Raw genomic sequence first — 22577 nt, forward strand, 5'->3', positions numbered from 1 at the left:
CTGATGTATTTGATCTCTTCTTTATTTTTTACTGCAAGTGTTTTGCTCTTGAATCTTTGTGTTATGTCAAGAAACCATCCAAATGCATCATCTACTACATATCATGGTATAATGCTGCAAGCAATGCTTTGTTCTTCTACTCTTTATCAATGTATATTTGTATTCGTAAAACACATTCAAATGATGTGCCATATGATTTTGTTCAATGCTATAATGGACTACCACAATTACTAAACATACAGTTACTCTAGCTAAGGTCATTACTCAAGATTCCAGGCGACACGCTTCAAACATCTTGTGACCACTATGAAGCAGCCAAATGTTGTCATGCCACGAATTTCTCCAATTTTAGTTTTGGATTTGTCTAGGTTAAACACTTTCCATTTCTTGAAAAACGTGTTTCCATTTCTTGAAAACCATGTGTCTGCTAGTAAAAGTGAACTATGTACATGATGAAACACATGCTACTCGATATAAAGAACGTAGTTGCGATAAATATACTGGTACAACAACAATGAAGCTCATAGATGGAAACCTCACAAACAAGCCCCCCTTAGGGTTTCCATCGTTGAGCCCCCAACTAGTTTGATACGTCACTTGGTCGTAGATAAATCTCCACCTAAAGAAGACGCCAAGCATCGAAAATCCTATGAAATGGAGGCGCGTCATCCCACACCTGCCCTTAGTGGCCTAAAAAGTTGCCCGCCTAGTCATCGTGACAATCCTATGGTCTGCCGACTATGTCAATCCTTAACATGAGGAACTCGGATATCTTGGCCCGAGAAACTTTCTGATGGTGTTCTGTTTGGTTGTCATTTTTTTACTATTTCGAAGAATAAATTTCATTCACCCGCATCTCTCAAATAACAATTCCTTTCTTCGGTTGAGAGGATTATATGTACCATGCATGGTAATTGATTGTTACAATTGATTTTTACAGGAGAGGAAACTATTTTCATATCACCCACCTACAATTAATAAGTCCTGCCCAGTTTCTTTTCATGGAAACATGGTGTGCATTATTTCTTCGTCGACACGTGTACGCCCCACTACCATATATACCCGTAACAAAATCCACTCAACTAGATACCCCCTTCACTTGTTAGCTGGCAATTTTGTAGCCCACACTTCATGTTTGTGTCTTACTATAATGATAGGTTTAGTTGGGAAAGCTAGATAACTAACTACAAAAACATGCCAATACTACATGTATTGAATGTTAAATATTGGCTCCTGATCAAGAAGAAGAGATGAAGTGATATGGGAATGGAAGGCATCGGATGAAATTCTTCAAGAAACTTACGTGCACCGTCTGGTATCACAAAAGTGTGAAGTATCACGAAACGGTGCTTGGTCGCTCGTGTAAGATGAGCTTCGTGTGACACAATAGCAAATCCAATAGTACACCTGCTATCATCTACGTTAACTGAAGGTTGTGCGTGCGGTATTGTCGGCTCACAATTAGCTAGTGTGGAAGTTCTAGCTAGCAACTTCGTAGATGCCGCATCGCAAGTCAGAATGCCTCCAAAGTTGCTCGGGTGTACTTTTTGGTCAGTTTGTATTTGTTGGAAAACCAATCTGCATACCTGCAAGTGACACTTGGCATAAAGCTATTGAGACCCAAACCTTCCTCTTGTTTAAGGCCATCTTCAATGGGGAGACCCAAACCCATCCCAAATGTCTACGGGCATCCAGTTGGGTAAAAGCAGCACCCAGCGCTCGGACCCAAACCCAAAACGAACTGCAGCGTCCGACACGACCCAAAGCTAGCTCAAATCTGGGAGGCTTTTGGAGCGAGCCGGAGGAGCGCGGGCATCCCTTCCTATCCGCACACGTCCGCTCCTGGCCCATCTGCAAGTGACAGGAAATACAACCACAGACCCCCCACATCTTCTCTCTCCTCTGCCCCCCATGTTTGCTTTTTGCCATAGTATTAGTAGTGCGTGGAGGAGGCCAGCTCCACGCCGGCATTCTCCGCCCTCCGGCGCGCCCCCTGCAACACAACGGCGCCCTCCATGCCCGTAGTTGGACACGACCCCAACACAACTACTATTTGAGAGAGAAAATAGAATAGGTAGCAGCGTTGGGGTCTGTACACGGCCCCAAACGGACAACCGGATGTCCATCTGTTCCGAGCCCACAAAAACGGACAAATTAGGACGAAAAAGTTGTTCAATTTGGGTCTTCCCGTTGGAAATGGCCTAAGTGATCGTCCAAATGCGTCACCTAACTAATTAAATACTAATATTGTGGTATTCTATCATCAACGGGATCCACTTCAACTCTAGACCCTCGTTGTTATCCGGCTTCCAGTCCAGACGGGTTCAAAGCCAATCCCCTCTCCTAGATCAGCCTTTAATTTTTTTTCTTCAAATAACAGACACAATTAAATAAAAAGAATTTGATTTTTTGGTAGTGATAATAATATTTCATCTAGCAGGAGCCAACATGAAAGGAAAGATGAATGTTCAATTACAAAAGGAAAGATGTTCAGTTCCGAACGCATGAAACGGGTTCAGTTTCTGAAGATGATACTCGCAATTGAGGAAACAAACCGAAGCTCATAAATCAATAAGTTAAAAGTAAAATATATTCACTCACGCCTCTATTTCCTGACACGTAGAGCAGGCAAGATAGATAGCTGGGGAGATTTTAAAATAAAATAAAAAAAACATTCATGGCATGAAGCCCTTGCCAACTAGTAGTACAGACGGACTGATGGTTATATTCTTCAGACCTGTTATGTAAAACTAGGATACAGACTTTACAGTTCACACCATCGAAAAAACTGAAGTACCAAACCATTTAAACAAAACTTGAATTACCACTACAAACACACACATGCACCATGTCACCCTGATCACTTATAACTGGACAATAAAGTGGCAAGATAGATAGCCCCCTCTGCAAGAATAAAAGGCTCACCATGGCTTAAGTAGTAGTCTCACAGTTATATTCATCCTCAGACTTGGTTATATCAAACTAACATACACATATCGACATACGCTTTTCACACCATCCGAAAATTTAAGTATCAAACAATCTCAACAACAGCCCGTACCATCTGAACAAACACACAACAGACACATACACCATGATCACTTGCAATAGGCTAGTCCAACTGGCGAATACGGTGGCTACAACCTGCTTCCCCTTGACACTTTTGTCATCACTACCAGCTTTCCCTTTCTGTACTTGGCAAAGAAGATCTCAGAGTCATGCCCTTATCCTCAACATATGGTCCCTTGCAGTCCTCAGTTGCGCATCCAAAATAGCCATTTTTCTAATAAGAGAGCCCTCATTATCCTCGGTAGGACCAAAGAAGGCCTCTAACTCTGCCACGATTTCCTTGTTACTGTCACTATAATTCATCAGAGCTTGTCTGAATGACTTCAATGCAGTGACAAGAACAGTGGAGGCTTCTTTTGCGCACACAGGACGATCATCTGCAACGCTGCCTCTGATGAATTCAGTTTCTGATTCCTCCTGTGACAGGAAATTCAGTCTAAGTAAGAATTAAAGGTTTTGTACAGACAACTAGTGAAAGCCATGATCTAGAGCAATTTATGTAAGCTTTTACACAAGGGGTTAAGGTGGAAATATGACACTGTTCTACCAGTCCCATCTCATAATGGTAAGCACCAGCAAAGTGTGTGTAACAAGCCTTAGTGGAGAAAAAAAATCCAAACCTCAAATATTTGCAGTGCAGCGCCATATAAAATACTGTGCTATCATGTAAACAGCACAATACCCCATGGTAAAACTCAAAATATTGCATCTGCATACTAATGTACAATCTAAGATTGAATTCTACAACTATGATGTATGCAAATCGGACATGTTACTCTGTCTAAACCTAAGATAAGAAAGAAGCTTTTCACAAAAAAACTTTTCCGAAATGTGGTAGGCCAAGGATGTATCTTTCGAAAGTCTGGATGTGCAAGAGAAATAACATTGGCTCTTCTTTTTATTTTTTCTGCTAGTGTTTTGCTCTTGAATCTTTGAGTTATGTCAGGGAATCATCCAAATGCATCATGGTATATTGCTGCAAGTGATGCTTTGTTCTTCTACTCTTTATCAATGTATATTTGTATTCGTAAAACACATTCAACTGATGTGCCATAAGATTATGTTCAATGCTATAATGGACTACTACAATTAGTACACGTATGGTTATTACTCAGGATTCCAGGCGACACGCTTCAAACATCTTGTGACCACTATGAAGCAGACAAATGTTGTCATGCCATGAATTTCTTCAATTTTAATTTTGGATTTGTCTAGGTTAAACAGTTTACATTTCTTGAAAACCGTCTTTCTATTTCTTGAAATCCGTGTGGCTGCTAGTAAAAGATAACTATGGAGAGCGTGAAACACATGCTACTCGATATAAAGAACGTAGTTGCGATAAATATACTGGTACAACAACAAAGAAGCTCATAGATGGAAACCTTACGAACAAGCCCCCTTAGGGTTTCCATCGTTGAGCCCCCAACTAGTTTGACGCGTCCCTTTGTCGTAGCTAAATTTCCACCTAAAGAAGAAGCGAAGCATCGAATATCCTAGGAAATGGAGGCGCGTCATCGCACACCTGCCCTTAGTGGTCTAAAAAATTGTCCGCCTAGTCATCGCGACAATCCTATGGTCCGCCAACTATGTCAATCCTTAACATGAGGAACTCAGATATATCGCCCAAACAAACTTTCTGATGATGTTCTGTTTGGTTGTCATTTTTATACTATTTCAAAGAATAAATTTCATTCACCCACATCTCTCAAAGAACAATTTCCTTTCTTCGGTTGACAGGATTATATGTACCATGGTCTTTGATTGTTGCAATTAATTTTCACAAGGGAAAAAACTATTTACATATCACCCACCTACAATTAATAGGTAATGCCCAACTTCTCTTCATGGAAACACGGTGTGCATTAATTCTTCATCGACACTCTCCCAACTACCATATATACCCATAACAACATCCGCTCAACTATATAACCCCTTCACTTGTTAGCTGCCAATTTTGTAGCCCACGCTCCATGTTTGTGTCTTATCATCACGATATAGGTTTAGTTGGGAAACCTAGATGACTAACTACAAAAACATGCCAATACTGTGTGTATTGAATGTTAAATATTGGCTCCTCATCAAGAACAAGACATGAAGTGTTATGAGAATGGAAGGAATCGGATGCAATCCTTCAAGAAACTTACGTGCATCGTCTGGTACCACAAAAGTATCAAGTAGCACCAAACGGTGTTTGTTGGCTATTGAAGAAGCAAGCTGAATGAAACACTTGCATAAAGCCAGTGAGTCCTCGACTGATGTGTCTCCCAAACCTTCGTGATATTTCAAGTGATCGTTCAAATGCATCACCAAACTAACCAACTATTGTGGTATTCTATCTTTTTTTTTTGAGAACCCGCCGGAGATCTGCGTGTCATTGTATTAAGCATAAGAAGCGGACCAAGATGTCCCATACAAACACAGAGAGGCCACCACACATACCGCCCTAAAAACAAGGGCGTATCTAGTGAACATCTCTTAGCCGCCTACCTCTACACTCACACCAAATCCTCCACTCCTCAAGGACTAAGTGCAAAGTAACATTGACCGTGGACAACTTCCCATCGAAGACCCTTGCGTTGCGTTCTAGCCAAAGCATGCGCAGGGTAAGCATGATGAGTGTGTTGGCCTTCTTGCTATCCGCCGGCGGAAACCGACGGACCGCCCGAAGCCACCAGTCGTTGATGCCATCATCCCCGGCGGGAACGATGTTTGGGAGGCCTAGCCGAGCCACCAAACCCATCCACACCCCCCGTGCAAAAGAGCAAGAGAGCGAGAGATGGTCTAGCGTTTCATCGGCGACATTACAGGGGGGCACAACGTGTGGCTCGGCAAGCCGTGGCGCAGCCTTCGATCCGCCGTCCAACAGCGACGCCGCAGCGCCAGCCAGGCATGCCGCTTATACTGTAGAGGCGCGAAAGAATCCCAGACCAACGTCGCCCCGGGCAGCCCGCACGTCCCGTGCCAGAGCATGCGGTAAGCGGACTTAGAGGAGAACTGGCCGTCGTTGCTCCATTTCCAGCTGAACCGGTCCTCCGCAGCCCCGCTCCGTGGCACCTCTGCGATGGCCGCCCAAAGGTGCAAGTATTGCACAACCGCCGCCATGGAGAGCTCGCTGGCTATGTCCGCTGCCCATGCATTCCCCGGCAAGCCTTCCTGAACCGAGCGCTGACGACGCACGGCCACCCTGACGAGCTTGACAAGGTCAGGGGCGATGGCCGTAGCCGTGAGGCCGCTGATCCAGGCATCCTCCCAAAACCGGACAGCAATGCCAGACCCAACTTCGATCCGCACCGAGGCATCAAACAAAGCACGAGCCTCGCCGCTGACCCGCACGTCCAGGCCCTGCCACGGCTTGGATCCGTCGGACCGCTGCAACCAGAGCCACCTCGTGCGAAGAGCAACATTGAGCCAGCAGAGGTTATGGAGTCCCAATCCACCGAGGGACTTGGGCTGACAAACCAGGTGCCAAGCAACCATGCAGCAATCTCCCCTAGCATCATCCTTGCCGGCCCAGAAGAAGCCGCGTCGTAGCTTGTCCACAGCCTTGATGAACCAAGGATCCACATCGAGAGCAAGCAGGTGATAGACAACCGAAGCCGTCAACCGAGGCCGTCATGATGGCTTGGATGTACACCAACCGCCCTTCACGCGTCATGAGCCTCGCCTTCCAGAACGGAAGCTTGGCCGCGAGCTTGTCCAGAAGGGCCTGAAGCTCCGCCTTCCTAGGCTTCCGAATGGACAACGGTAGCCCTAGGTAGGAGCAAGGGAGAAGCCCAAGAGGGCACGGCAACGACGGCGCCACCACAGCAAGCAAGTCATCGGAGCAACCAATCGGAGCCGCAGTGCTCTTGGCTGGGTTCGCCTTCAGACCCGAGGCCGCGCCGAAACAGTCGAGGACGCTCCATACCGCCTGGAGGTCCTAGACCGTCGCCTTGGCGAAGATAACCACATCATCGGTGTACAGCGAGACCCTGCTCTTCAAACCAAGAGGAGTGAGGTCGGAAAGCACACCAGCTCGCTCGGCAACCCGGAGAATGGCCGAAAGGACATCCATGGCAATGACGAATAACAAGGGAGAGATGGGATCTCCCTGCCGGAGTCCACGGCCATGCCGAAACGCTCCACCCCCACAACCGTTCACCAGGACGCATGTGCTGGCCGTGCGCAGAAGCAGTGCCATCCACCGTAACCACCGAGGACTGAAACCCCGCTGCCTGAGAGCCTCGAAGAGGAAGGACCAAGATATACTGTCGAAAGCCTTGGCCACATCCACTTTGAGCAGAAATGAATGGGTTTTCATCGAGTGCAAGAGCTTGGCCGAATTCCTGACAAGGAGGAAATTGTCTTGGATGCAGCGACCACGAATGAAGGCCGACTGATTCGAATCCGCAAGCTCAGGCATCCGTGGTGCCAGCCTACGCGCCAGAACCTTGGTGAGGAGGCGCGCGAAGCTGTGCACGAGGCTGATCGGCCTGAAATCCTTGAGGTCGATCGCCCCTTCCTTCTTGGGCAGCAAGGTAATAAGGGCCTCATTCAGACCCTCGAAACCTTGGTCTCTACCAAGCTAGACTTCGCGCAGAGCAGCCAAGACATCCACTTTGATTATCGGCCAGCAATGCCGATAGAACTCCCAAGAAAAACCATCCGGCCCGGGGGACTTGTTGGTGGGCATGGCGCAGATGGCCACCCAAACCTCGGCCTTAGAGAACTGACCCTCCAAAGCTGACAAATCCAGAGGCTGGAGGCCCAAGGTTTGAAGAGACAAGGCAAAGTCCCTTGGCTGCGCCGTCCCGAGCAACCGCACGAAGTAATCTGTGGCCAGCTCCACCTTGCCAGGCAAATCAGTCACCACCTGCTCCCCAGAGCGCAGCGCGGTGATGCTGTTGTGGCTCCGCCTCGCTGATGCCATAATGTGGAAGAACTTGAAAGACGCATCTCCCTCGGCAATCCCTGCCACCCGAGCACGCTGCCTAGAGATGGTGCGTTCCAGAGAAGCGAGGCCCAGAACCTTGAGCTTCAACCCACGACGGAGGTCACGCTCCTCCACAGACAGCTGGCGCCCCTCTTGTGCCACATCAAGGCGCGAAACGACCTCGTTGGCAACAAGAATGAGGTCACGGATGGAGCCAACCTTGCGTTGACTCCAACTCTGCAGGCCACGACTGGTCCTCCGAAACTTGAATTCCAGCCTACGCAAAGGATCCGCAGGCACATCGCCGGAGGGGTCATCCCAAAGACCCTTCACCACATCCGCAAAGCCCTCGAGCTTAAACCAAAACCGCTCGAAGCGGAAACGTCGGCCGACAAACGATTGCGCATTCATGGTCATGAGGATAGGGCAGTGATCCGAGAGGGATGAGGACACGGCCGAGAGCGACGCCTCGGGGTACAACTCATTCCACTCTACCGACGCAAACCACCGGTCCAACTTGACCAACGTGGGAGAGGCGCGCTCATTACTCCAGGTGAATCTGCGCCCAAGCAAAGGCGCCTCACGGAGCTCCAGGTCGTTGACGCAGCGGCGGAACATGCCCATGGAGCGCCTGTCCACAATGGGAGTGTTCTTGTCGCATGCAGCCAAAATCAAGTTGAAATCGCCCGCAATGGCCCAAGGCCCAGCACAAGCAAGTCGCGGCTGCCGGAGCTCATCCAAGAAAACCAGCTTTAGGTCCATAGCGTTAGGCCCATAAACAGAGGTTAGCCACCAGGTGGAGCCACCGGGGCAACACAGCTGAACCGACACAGAGAACCTGTCGACGCGGCTAGAGAGCACACGGACAGATTGGGACACCCAAGCAACCAGAACCCCACCGGCAGAACCAACAGCAGGCAAGTAGGCGAACCCGTCAAAGCGGGGTCTAAAACACTCCACTATATCAAAGGCGGTTACAGCGTGAAGCTTGGTCTCAGAGATACACACGAGACTAGCCCTAGCGTCAGTCACCGCAACCTTAACAACTGCCCGCCGCGCCGGGTTATTGAGACCCCGGGCATTCCACACAGCGATGCTAGTACATTGTTCTCCTTCCATTGACTAGTTCTACCAAAGGCAACCACACGGGGAGCAGCGCTGCACTAGACAGCGTCGGCCACCTCCAACGTAGTGTCGGCCGTGTCGTCCACCGCCCCGGGAACGCTGAGTCCAAACATGGCAGTGATGGCGCGCACTTGCTCCGGGCCTAGCGGCGAGGCGAAAATGGTCGCGTACTCCTGCAGCTGCTGCTGCGATAGCCGCTCCTCGGCGCAGCTGAGACCGAGCTTCTTCATGAGGATCTGCTGGGCTCTCTTGATAGCCGGAGAGGCCACGCCGCTGCTATACTTGGTCGCTAGCCGTCTGCTACGGCGCGCCGAGATGGAGGGAACCTGAAACAGGCGTCGGCGGACGATCTTTGGGTCCGGGAGGCGCAGCAGGGGATCATCCAGCCTCAGCCAAAACTGGCGCAGCAGTGCCGAAAGGGTCACGGTCTCCTCAGCACGGGTTGCACCGGCCGGCACGGGCGAGCCGATCGTGGCCGCTGCATGACCATCGGGCGGTAGCCCCACGTCCGCATGTGCATGCGGCATGTGGGCCGCGTCATCCACGGACACGGGTGAGCAGCACGGGCTCGCATGAGGCGTGCGTGCCACCCCACCTCCTGACGGTGACGCAGGCGAGGCCTGTGCATGCGGCATGTGGGCCGCGTCATCCACGGACACGGGTGGGCAGCACGGGCTCGCATGAGGCATGCGTGCCACCCCACCTCCTGATGGCGACGCAGGCGAGGCCTGGCCCACAGGCACGCGGCCCGACCAGCACACGTCGGGGGCACTGCAGGGTAACCCCGGAGAAGTGGAACCCGGATGCGCAGGGCTCCTTTGCCCCGACAGGAAAGCCTCTGCGGCTGCCAGCGCTGAAGCATCACCTCGCAGACAAGGGGAGGTCCACGGCGTGGTGCGACAGAGGGGAGCAGAGCCCATGCTTTGACAATCGCAACCAGAGTCCAAGCCGCTACCATCCACTGGCGAACTGGCACGGGAGCAAGGCGCCGAACCCACATCAGCCAGACTTGGATCGGCGACCGGCGACTGAGGCCCATGCGCGGAAGGTAGCGGGCATGCCGCCAAAATCGCGATAGCACCCGCGCTGCCCATGGCAGTAGGGCTGACGTCAGCCCTAGGAGTGTGGTCCTGCGCCACCGGACTGCGGCCCACCAACCAACGGTCGGAGGCACCACCGGCGGCCGGCGTAGCGTCGCCGGGAGCCTCATGCACCACGTCCTCTGCATCCGCACCATGGCGCGCCCTACGCCTCCTGTGAGCACGGCGGCGTCTCCTACGCGCAGCAGGGCCGGCCGGTGGCGCCGCGGCACCATCAGCATGATCACCGGCCTCAAAGCCAGGACTGCCCGGAGCAACGCCTCCACCAGACTTGTCGGAGGAAGGAACCTCTCCGACCAGCCACCGCACGACCCAAAAACGCACACGGTACCAAAGCATTTTTGGCGACGTTAACCGTGGCCTGGAGGTTGCCACCTGCAGCTGGCGGCCGGAGCCGGGCTCAGGCACCGCGAGCCAGCGCACCGCAGGGATGGCGGCGACGTCGTGCGTCCACACAGATATGCGGAAGCAGGACATGTCGCGACGGCTGGCCGTCTCTGGATCCACCTCGTCGATCACACCGCAGCCATCTAGCAGCGCCGTCACCGTCCGCTCTTCCCAAGCGTGGCCCGGCACTCCAAAGACCTCCACGTCCGCCAGGAACGGGGCCTCCCGGAGCACCGCTCCAGCTCTCCGCGACCACGGGTCGAAGTGGAGGGAGAACTCCGGGCATCCAACGGACTCTGCATGAATGAGCCAGTCGCGGACCTCCATGGACTCGCACAAAAGGAGAAAGTCGGCGGTTTCGAACGCACGGATGGAGAAAGCGTTGGGAGGCAGGTTGAGCTGCACGCGAATCTCCGCCGCGGCCACCTCCAGCGTGACCTCAACCCTTGGGCCAACCACCGTCACCATGACCGCGCGGCCAAGGTCAGCCTCCAGCTGCAACATCCCCTGGGATGGCCTGAGGTAGCACATGTCGAGCCGCTCAGACGCAGGGCTCGCCGGAGCAGAGGGCGGCGCTGTGGACGGAGAAGACGGCGCGAATGGGGCAGAGAACCCCACAGCAGACGACGAACCGCCAGAGTCCGCGGCATGGTCGCTGCTTGAAGATACAACGTCGCGCCACGTACGCACTGCCTCGGCCGCATGGGAAGCAGCGGCCTGGACCGGCGGCAGCTGAGCCTGAGTGCGCAGCGGCGGCGCCGCTTGGAGTCGTGGTTGCACCACCAGGGGACCAAGGGCGCGCGGCGCCGCTCGCGGCTGCACGGCCCGAGCGCGCGGCTGACCCGCATCTGCCGCAAGACGGAGCGGCGGCGCCGGCCTTGGTGGAGAAGCTTCCGGGGAGCTCCGCGGCCGCTTGCAGTCCCGTGAGGTATGCTCCGTGCCGCCGCACCAGACGCACACAGTGTCATTGGTGCACATGGCAGAGATGTGGCCAGGCAAGCCGCAGTTGTAGCAGCACCCGTGGAGCGCCGCCGGGATCCTGTTGGCGTTGCCACCGGGCGGCCGGGCCGCAGGGAGAGGTCGCCGTGCCTCACGAGCGCGCTCCGCCGCGCGACGGGCATTCCTAGCCCGCCGAGACTGCCTGACCTGCCAAGGGCGACCACCATGCCCTGGCGCAGCCGCGCCCTGCTCACGACGGGGGCGGCTCGGCCCAAAGCCGCCGCGCCATGCTCATGTCGAGGACGGCTCGGCCCAGTGCCCGCGTCCCACCCCCTCGACCCCAGCTGATAGCCCGCCGGCACAACGACCAGCGAGCGAAGGGGAGGTGGCGGAGCACGGGACGACACGGAGCCTGCGCTGAGGTCAGAGTCGGACAAGGCCACCCTGCTACCCATGGCGGACCAGGGACACCGCCGCTGAGCAGCGGCCGACGGACGCGCGGAGGGGCGCCCGGCGCTCCTCACTCTCGCTCACTCGCTCTCGCTCACCTATTTGGTTTCTGGTATTCTAGCTATCATAAGTGGCGTAGTGTGTTTTTCTATGTGTATATTGTATGATTCATACAACACGAAACTTACTCAACACTCCGCATCCATAAACTTCATCTAACAGTAGAGTGCAACCATTTTCGTTCAATAGTTGACTGCGGCCGTTTTTGGTATGACCGGCCGGAGAAACGTCTGCTGAGAAATGCGCCCCCCACCGAGCCGCCACCGCCAATCTCCCATTTCTCACACGGTTTGCTTGGGTGGTGATCGAGATCCACGAACGCGGAACGACTGGAGGTGCCTCCCAGTCGTGTAGTCGTATGACATCAACGAGGATCCACTTCGACTCTGGAGCCGCAGAGTAGCCTTCCGTGGAATTTGCCACTCCATGGTGTCTGATGAGAAGACGATGGCAGTGCTCTCCGCCGACCGGCGTTCATGGCGGACGCATACCACACGATACGTCGATACGGGTCCTGGCCATCTTCAGAGGAGAGCGTGAATGGCTGATAAATGGACAGATCCAGGCCCTGCGTCAGGGGGCTGTAGGAGGCGTGGTCAGTGGCGTGGGGCTCGCCGTGGCGTGAGAGGCGGATGCCGAAGAAATCGGCGGCGAGGAGGCCTTGGTCGGAGCGGCGCGAGCAGGAGGGGATGACCGGGACGACCTCCATGTTGGACTCGAGGAACGGCGCGAGGAGCGGCGGCGCATGGAGCGCGCGGAAGCTGCAGCGGAAGGCGGGGAGGAACGGACGGAGCCGCGAAAGGCGCGGCAGGCGAAGGCGGCGCGGACGAGGCTCGGGAGATCGGGGAGGCAGAGGAAGGTCTCGCGGAGGAGGACTGGGGAGCAGCGGAGTCGGCGGTAGCTGAGAGGCCATGGCGGACGACTGTGGCGAGCTCGAGCGGTGGCCGCGGATTTGGTAACGGCTGGCGCCGAAGAACCCTCGTTGGGCGTGGCGTGGTCTGTGCTACGATAAACCCGAGGCGCCGAAGCCCATCATCGTCACGAAAAAGCCCAGGACCAGCAAGCGACCACTTCCTTTTTTTTCCTGCTTAAATTTTCGAAAGCAGTTCACACTACTTTTTTTGCGAATAGGACACTGGCATTAAAAGAAACAACGAACAGTACAATGCAGCCCAAGAAAAACGAAAATTACAACGTGATCTTGAGAAGCCCTTCAACTTCAACCTCCAGACCGTGTCGACGACGCGCCGCCGCTGCCGCTCCTCCCTGAGTCGGCATGACGTTGTTGGTTGCGGACGGGAAGTCGCCGAACGAGTCAAGAAGACCACATCCGTTCCGAAGACGAAGAAGAAGAAGGATGAACTGCCGCTGAAGCTCCTTGATGATCCGAAGATCCCCACAGCCAGACGAAAACCTCGAAGACGACACCACTCCCACAAGCCTCTCGATGGTGCCATCGAGATGAGGTTGAAGCCGGGGAGATCTTATTGCAAGAAGCGGCGCCACCACCACCTGAGCGCCGCCCCTACAAACTTTGACCCTACAAACGGAGAACGGTGTAGAAATTTGTAGAACCCTAATAATTTGTTTCGTTTCGTTGTTTATTTCGGTGATCCTCATGGGGTATATATAGAAGTACAGGAGGGGATGATATCTCTAGATTCATAGTCTATTTCTATGTCCTATACGTATTCTAACATTCCCCCTCAGTCGTAGCGGGAGTGAAGCGGACGATTGCGACTGGATTTGAAGTTCTGCACTTTCGTCCTCTTCTCCTCCTTGTCATCATCGGCGTCCCCTTCTGGTGCCTTCTCTTCCCTCCCACAGTCACAGCGGGAGTGTCATGGACGCAAGTGACGACGCGGACGCTGTCGACTGGAGTTGTTGCCAATGTGTCACTGTAGACGTAGCCTTGATGTCGATGTCGAGGTAGCCGATCGTGATGTAGCCGTGGTCGAGGTAGTCGTGGTCAATGATGTAGTCGTCGTATGTGGTGTAGCTGCCTTCGCCGGAGGCGCAAAAAATTGCGCGGTTTTTTTTCCTTTTTTTTTGGATGGAGCTGCGATTTTCGGACGTTTTGCACCTTCTAGAGGTACCGTCGGAGGCGTCTTGCAGATGTCAGAGGACGCGGTCGTAGGTGAGACCACCAGTTTTGCCAGGACTGGAGGAAGCCCACCAAGCACACACGGTTTTGCCAGAACCATGTGCGCGGTTGTAGGGGCTATCACAATAGTGATGCCGGATTGTCGATGCAGTCTTAGCCGTCGGATACGGTCAATGCCGTCGTCGGTGTCGTGGACGCAGCCATGCCGTTGTCGTGCCTTGCAGTTATACTGTCAGAGGGCGTCATAGTTGTATCTTGTATGTCCACAATGTGGATGATGTTGTGTGGAGGCGGCGTGGTGTGGACGACGATGTCGATGATGACCACGGTGATGTAGACCTTGTCGATGATGTTTTGGCAATGTCGGAGCAGCAAACGTGTCGACGGTGTGTGTCGCTTGGAGGCATCCCTCGTGGCGACGATAATGTCGATGTCATGCTTCCCCTGAGAAGTCGGCGATGAATCCACACCGGCCTGGCGCGTGGATGGTGATGTCGCGTCTCGTGTATATACTCGACGAAGATCTTGACTAGTAGCATGTTGTAGTTGTACAGCTGACGTCGCGTCTCGGCTCGGTGATGTCTGGTGCATGCACGTAGGTCGACGTAGGGCGCTTGTCGTGTCGGTGCAGCTCCGATGTCGCTGCTGAAGTGTTGATGTAGACGAGCCGTGGAATCGCTGCCTTGAGGCGCCGTGCCGTCGACGCTGATAATGCCTGGACCGACGTGTAGCTGGAGGTGTGTCCGCCCGCGTGTGCACCAGGCTAGAGTCCACATGCACGTATATGTGCATATTTTGTACATTTACAGGTACGTGCCCGTTATGTGCCATACGTGGCTGGAGCAGGCTCGGCCGGCCGGTGGCGTTGGTGCTGGCGTCTGGTGCGTCGGGTCTGCAGCAGTCGGAAGTGATCAGCAGCGCGTGGGGGTCACCAGGGTCCAGCACTTCCGCGAAGATCGCGAGAGCCTCCCCGATTGTGGCGCCGCTGATGCACATGTTGAAGGCGGGTACGTAGATGAACCTGGCCCTGTTGGCCGATACAGGCCGGCAGGCCGCCGACCATGTGCTATCTGGCGGCATGCCGATGCTCCAGAAGTCGGCGTAGATGGGCACGTGCGCTGAAATCGATGTAGATGCTGGGAGAAGCCGGTTCCTGGAGCCGCGGTGGTGGTGCGCGGCAGATGCAGGACTGGTCGCTGTCACGTGTTGCCCAGGTGACAAGGGATTAACTTATCAATGCCTACGGATTGTAGACTAGGGTTTTAGCGGAAGTAGAGGGCAAGTAGATCTCGAAAGTTTCAGCTGAAAAGTACTCGACGATGTAAAAACTAGGGAGTGCCTAATGAACAGCTAGCTGTTTTTCAATTTGGTAACAGACAGATTTTTATAGCCAATTAGAAAATAGCAGCTGTACTGACTGATATAATGAGAGAATAAGTAAAATCTGTCTGTTTCTAGGTTACGAAACGGACAGATCTTAGCATGGCGGGCTCAGTCTTTGATTTCTAGTCCGTTTGAGTGCTTGGCAAAAAGAAACTAAGCCTGTAAAAGCCCATTAGTACCAACCAACACATTGCACAGGCTTTGGTGTTTTTGCTGGGCTAAGCTAGACTCGGTCCAATTCAACAGAAAAGAGGGAAACGTGCACACCAATGCCAAAGTAACAGAAATAGAAAGGGAAAATTGATTTTCGCCACCAAGACACACCACGGTGTGGCTGTTGGGTGGTAAATCGTACGGGAAAGACCCAAGGATCTAGCAAAGGGGAATAGAACAGGAAATGAAAGGGAAACAAGATACAGACCAGAGATGGTACAAAAAGAACAAGGAATTCTGTCTGAAGATAGAGCTGACCTGCAAGACATAAAAGACAATTTGCAAGCCCAGATAACTCTCGAATCAAAACCCTTATGATCTAGTACATCAAACATGCACCAACAATCGAATATAACAGCCAGTAGAAACAATAGGTAGAGAAAAAAAATGATGAACCTAGTGTTTCTATGCAAATTGCCTACTCCAGTTCTAGTTGATGGGTAAACAGGAGGGGTCCCATGGTAAATGAAGCACAGTGAGCAAAGTTAAACAGAGAAGACCATCTAGAAAGCTATTCACAAAAGACCATTTTGAACAAACTTGCATCCAACTTAGTCCAGCGAGTTCGCATTGGAATGACCAAACCCAGAATACTACAAGTTTGATAGAATGGCTCGACAAGCTCAACGTGCGAAGCATATAACATAAAAATTCAGTAGAACGTCGTCAGATACAATTTACTGCGCGAACACACACATGGCAACTTCCCAAAATACCGAGAATCAATGGGCACCCACCCACCACACAGCTTCACACCTACAGCACATAGAATGATATTGTGACAGTGCCTTTGTCTTGTGGAACAACATCAGTACATCGAGTCATGTATCCAATCATTCATCAGGGCAAACTGACTCCATCCGGTCTGAAGCTAACCCTTATGGCAGAGCTCATGTAGAAGTCTACTTCCATGGTATTTCCCTGATACATTGCCAGAACTGCAACTCCGTCTTTTGGAAGGCTGAGAGCTTCACAAATCGCTTAGTGATCCTCTGCATAAGAAGAAAAACATGGAATAAAATGAAAGAATGCATGGAAATCAACAAAAACGAGATAAGATGATGCTAAGCTCAACGAAAAAAAGTTTTAAGAAGACTGAAACAAAGTTCTTATATGCAAACAAATACAACAACTGCGGACTGAAGGAAGACTGAAAAATCAATTATTATTTGTTTCCAGGTTGTCGTAGCTGACATCAAGCAAGAAGTATATAACAACGACAGAAATGAAGGTCTGTATTTCCAGATGCCTTTTAATCTATTCAATAAAAGATGAAATGACGAACTTGAAGGGTATATATTCATTTCTATGCACATAGATTTTGATTGTTTTGAATAAAATGCTCTTTGGTAAACACATGCAGGGTAGCTTTTCATACATGGCGCGTCTGCGCGGTGAACTGGATATGAACTATGCATATGAAGCCGACAATTTGAGGTATGGCAAGAAATCAATGAAAAAAAGCAACGAATCTAAAAACTTAAATACACATCAGAAGCTCTTGGAGGTCCAAAAATACTCACTTTCTTGAAAAATAAAATGATGACCACATTGAAAAGTTGCATAAAGAAGGCAGGAGCTAGTCATCATCTTCTGAAAGCAATGACAGTATTTGGCGTTTTAAGAGTGCATTTCAGAGCGAAAGTGTGCTAAGCAGAAGTAAAGAAGCATCAATATACACTACTAGCCCAGATGCTGCTGGATAAAGTGGTGCTGTGATATATGAATTCGTCCTATATATATGTGCGTGTCAAAAACTTTCGTTCTTATTCCCAGTTTTGACTGAATAAAATGATATGAGCATTGAAATGTGGAACACATCAGAATAAAAAAAGAACTTGAAGTAGACAATGATACCATGATAATAATCTTCACTAAAGAAGAATAAGACTGACTTGCTACAGCCGCTAATCCACCCACATTACTCCACCCTGGCTTAACAAAGCTGCTCTTTTTTGACCAAATGAGAGAATTAACCCCCATGTGTGTAATTGAGAAGCAAAGTAAGGCCCAAAACCAGTGGACAAAACCTCCTGAAGGATGGGCTAAACTTAATTTTGACGCAGGTTTTAATGAACAATCAAACTCTGGTTCCTGGGGTGCAGTTCTTCGAAACAACAAGGGAGGTATTATCCTTTCTGCATGGGGAAAAATCAACCATTGTAAAAATGCTGAAATTGCTGAAGCTACTGCTGGTATTCTTGCTCTTCAGTATGTCATTCCTAACTACAGTGGCCCAATTCTTGTTGAAAACGATTGTGCTACTCTGGTGTCTGAAGTGAAGATGGTGGAGAAGAGCAAGTCTGCTATTGCTAATAATGTGGATGAGATCAAAAATCTTCTACGGTTGTTCCCAGATTTTGCTTTCTCAAAAGTTCACAGATCCTGCAATGAAGTTGCACATGTTCTGGCTAGAATTGGTCGTAGTGAGCTGGGTGGGCAAGTACTGATTGGATCGGTTCCTTCGTGTGTGATGGAATTTTCCGAGCGTGATTGTATTCATAACAATGTTATTTAATCAATATAAGCACACGTTCAAAAAAAAAAAAAGTTTGCTTTCCCAATAGCACTCTATGAAGAGTGGAATCTTCCTGATGATTCATTCTTCAGATATACTGGTCCTGATTGGGCTTTAATCCTCTTGAGTCACGTCAGTGATCAGATGAGGTCAAAGTTGCTTTTCATGTGGTGGAGAACATGGCATCTCAGAAATAACATGATTTTTGGGGACGGTAAATGTAGCATTGAACAATCTGCTATTTTTCTTCAATCTTACCTCCATACTATGCTGGGTAGTAGGGAGATTGAGGTAACTGCAGATCCAAAAGGAAAGCAACCGATGTTGGTTCAGTTGAATGCGAATAGTGAGAAGCAAAGTAAGGCCCAAAACCAGTGGACAAAACCTCCTGAAGGATGGGCTAAACTTAATTTTGACGCAGGTTTTAATGAACAATCAAACTCTGGTTCCTGGGGTGCAGTTCTTCGAAACAACAAGGGAGGTATTATCCTTTCTGCATGGGGAAAAATCAACCATTGTAAAAATGCTGAAATTGCTGAAGCTACTGCTGGTATTCTTGCTCTTCAGTATGTCATTCCTAACTACAGTGGCCCAATTCTTGTTGAAAACGATTGTGCTACTCTGGTGTCTGAAGTGAAGATGGTGGAGAAGAGCAAGTCTGCTATTGCTAATAATGTGGATGAGATCAAAAATCTTCTACGGTTGTTCCCAGATTTTGCTTTCTCAAAAGTTCACAGATCCTGCAATGAAGTTGCACATGTTCTGGCTAGAATTGGTCGTAGTGAGCTGGGTGGGCAAGTACTGATTGGATCGGTTCCTTCGTGTGTGATGGAATTTTCCGAGCGTGATTGTATTCATAACAATGTTATTTAATCAATATAAGCACACGTTCAAAAAAAAAAAAGCCTGCAGGTAGAAACAAATAAAATCGTTCAGAGACTTACTGAAAGTAATGCAAACTGAAAGAGTAAGGGCGACTGCAAACTTAGCTGAACTGAATAAATACTGATGTGATATTACAGACTTAACTACAAAACTACTTATTCAACAGGCCAGGACTGAGTTAGTGGACAATACCATCACAAATTCAATCATATGTCGCACTACTAAGCCACCATGATCCCGTTGTCTCATGCCATCACACAACATGATCACAGTGACATCCTATTCTACCAGAAAACAAACACAACGAGCAAGCTGGAAACATTCATCAGGCTGCTTGGCTTATTTTTCCTAACAGAATGACACTAATCTAGAGGAAGAATCAGACTAACGTAAACACACTATAGACACTGCTCCAGCCACCTCGATCCACCGTGGATTACCCGTTGTGTAATGAACCTGCATGTAAAACAAGGATACCGTTCTACGATAAAACTGAAGAGTGAGGACAAATATAACTCAAAACTGAAGAAATAGAAGTGGAGAATTCAAGCTAAAAAATGCAAAATAATATTTAGGAACTGAAAAAATGTAAAATGTGAACGAACTGACGAACAAATCATGAACATGAACTTACAAAATGATCATGAAAAAATGAACTGAACGAAGAGTAGAAAAACAGAAAGAAAGAAGAAATAAGAGAATAAGAAAATATAGCAACATTTTGACCGAACACTTCAGCTGAAGAAAGAAGAAAGAAAGGCCGAAGACAAAGGCCGAAGAAAGCAACATATGACTGAAAAAAGAAAAGCCAAAGATTTAGTGACTGAAGAATTGAGGAACTTTGAGGCAATAAGATACTGAGAGATGACTAACGAAAATTGACTGGAAAACATGTAGATAATAAAGTCCGAAGAAAGTAACAAGAAAGAGAGGAACAAGACTACAGTCTTAAGAACAACAGAAAAAAGAAACAACACTACACTACACTCTTAAGAACAAGACTGAAGACTGAGAGGACTGAGAAAGAACAAAATAACTGAACTGGGCAGCTGCAAACTGGATGATCAAAGAATGAAAAATGAAGAATAAATAATGAAGGATAGGATTGAGAACTGCTAAAAGGACCTGAACATCAGCAGGAACTAAAGAAGAACCGGGACTGAAGAATGACTGAGAGAAAATAAAAGAAATGAACAACAGAAATGATATTCAAACTGAAAGACTAAAGAATGGGGAAAAACTGAGATTGGAAGACTAACATACTGAGCTAATAAGATGGACTAAGAGAATGCAAAACTGAGAAATGAACATTGACAGAGCTAATTAAGATTGACTGAAAGACTACAAGACTGAAATAATAAGATATACTAAGAAATTGCATGACAGAGGTAATTAAGAGGACTGAAAGAATACTTGACTGAGCTAATAAGATAGACTGAAAGAGAGAGGCCTAAGCAAATAAACTGAATGAGCTAATTAAGATGGACCGAAAGACCACAAAACTGAGGACTAATGGAATTAAAGATAGCAATACTAAAATACTGAACAAATGACAAACTAACTAGCAAAAGAAAGAGGGACTGATAGCTGAAAAACAAAGGCTAATTGAGAAACTAAGACGCCGCTAAACCGAGAGTCAGAGGGACTGCAGGAATGAATAACTAATGAGCAGAAGAATGAAGATAACAGAGTGACTGAAAAAAAAAGAGAGAAAACAATGGAGCACATAGCTAACTGCACCGATAAATTGCAGTGAATTAAAAGATCATCTACCGCACCCCACAGGAAAAACCCAAAATTCAACAAAACCAGTGACAAAAATGGACAACAAACAACATGAGCACCAGCCAAAGCACCACCAAAACACCTACAAGATAGTGACAAGATTAAAAAACAAGATCCATGTTGCCTCATAGTGATCATATACTTACTGTTGAATAGTGACAACCTGCTCTTCAAGATACTCAACAAGAATAAACAAAAGTAGTTCTCCAGCGTTACTGTTAACAACCTCTGTGAACCGATAAGGCATACTTCATCAAAAAATGTTCCAAGGAGAACAAGGATCTTGAGCATTAAAACTCCTAAAAGGAAAAAAAAAATGGTAACACTATCCTCCTGTAAAAGAAACAAAATACTCAACACGAGCATCTAGTAGCTGAATAGTGACAACCTATGCTCACAACCTACACAAATATCAATAATAATAAACGTGTGGAACTGACCCACAATCAACAACAATCGCCTAAGTGACAAAAACATACATCACGAAAAAATTATGCTGAAACCACAGAAGTAAAACCTAACTTATTCAAGCTGTGAGCACACTAGAAGACATGAAAAATTAGCTCAAGCAAAGTAACAATAACATACCCTGAAAATTAACTAAACCCTAATATAATGAGACGATCTTACCCATACCTGAAATCTGAAGTTCAGATGGAACTCACACAAACAGAGAACACAAAACAGATGACCCTAATATGAACACTAATCCAACTTCAGCGAGCTCGGTCACCTCCTCAACACGAAACCATAGAGCTTGGCGTCCTACTCCCCACAGCAACCTCCGCCTTTAACACATCACTCTACATGCTTACCATGATGGTGAAGCGAATGGCGGCATCGGGTCTCCAACTACAGCATCAATGCTACCTCATACAAAAATTCGAGCTACCCACAAGGCAGAAAATTATCACTGACTACGCAGATCTGGCGCCAACAAGGCACAAAAATTCTATCCTTCAAGGCACGGATCGAGCTACCCACAAGGCACTGAATTATCACTGGCTGCCCAAAATGAAAGCGCGTATGATCGAGCTAGAGATAAACTGAAATCAGAGGACACCGATGTAGAACAAAAAGCAGGAATCGGGAGTACCCGTCTCGCAAGCAGCAGCCCTGTCTTCGAAGGTCGCGAATCGCTGGTCTCTCCGGCATGGATCGAACAACCTCCCGACCCACAGCGCTCCCCGACGCCCCCTGCCGATGCCGCCCGAGCAGGCTGCGGAGACACCTGTGCCTTCCAAGGCGGTGGCGGCTGCCTGCGAAAGCACCGCTCCCTACGTCGCTGGCCGCACCGGCTGAGGGGTTGCCGCTGAACTCTCCGCCATGGCGCGTGCTTGCTCCCCTTCTCTCCTGAAATAAAGAAAAGACCCAAAAAAGGTACGTTGACTAAGCCCAAACCAAAAACAAAAAAAAACAGACACAACGCGCGGAGATTTGTGACAGAAGACACATATCGGACGCTCCAAAAAATAGCTGTTCACCAATTGCAAAACAGCTAGCTGTTTCTTAGGAAAAGTGAAAAACTAAGGTTGCGTGAGACAATGAATCGATCCTTTCTTTGTCCCTCGACTCCCCCTTATATAGGAGGTGGAGTCGAGGGATCCGTAGTACACACATTACAGAGTCCGGGAAGGTTTCTAACTC

General features: G+C 49.4%; 1 long non-coding RNA gene across 1 annotated transcript; it reads right to left on the reverse strand.

Annotated features, from left to right (window-relative positions):
* Positions 1 to 16270: 16270 nt before the first annotated feature.
* LOC127323674 (uncharacterized) lies at positions 16271 to 17734 on the reverse strand. The gene is made up of 2 exons (XR_007865867.1): positions 17600 to 17734; positions 16271 to 16734 (listed from the first exon to the last, which is right to left on the reverse strand). It is a non-coding gene; the product is annotated as an uncharacterized lncRNA (long non-coding RNA).
* Positions 17735 to 22577: the final 4843 nt, after the last annotated feature.

This window comes from Lolium perenne, chromosome 4 (genome assembly GCF_019359855.2).
Source record: "Lolium perenne isolate Kyuss_39 chromosome 4, Kyuss_2.0, whole genome shotgun sequence".
In the NCBI taxonomy this organism is placed as follows: Eukaryota; Viridiplantae; Streptophyta; class Magnoliopsida; order Poales; family Poaceae; genus Lolium; species Lolium perenne.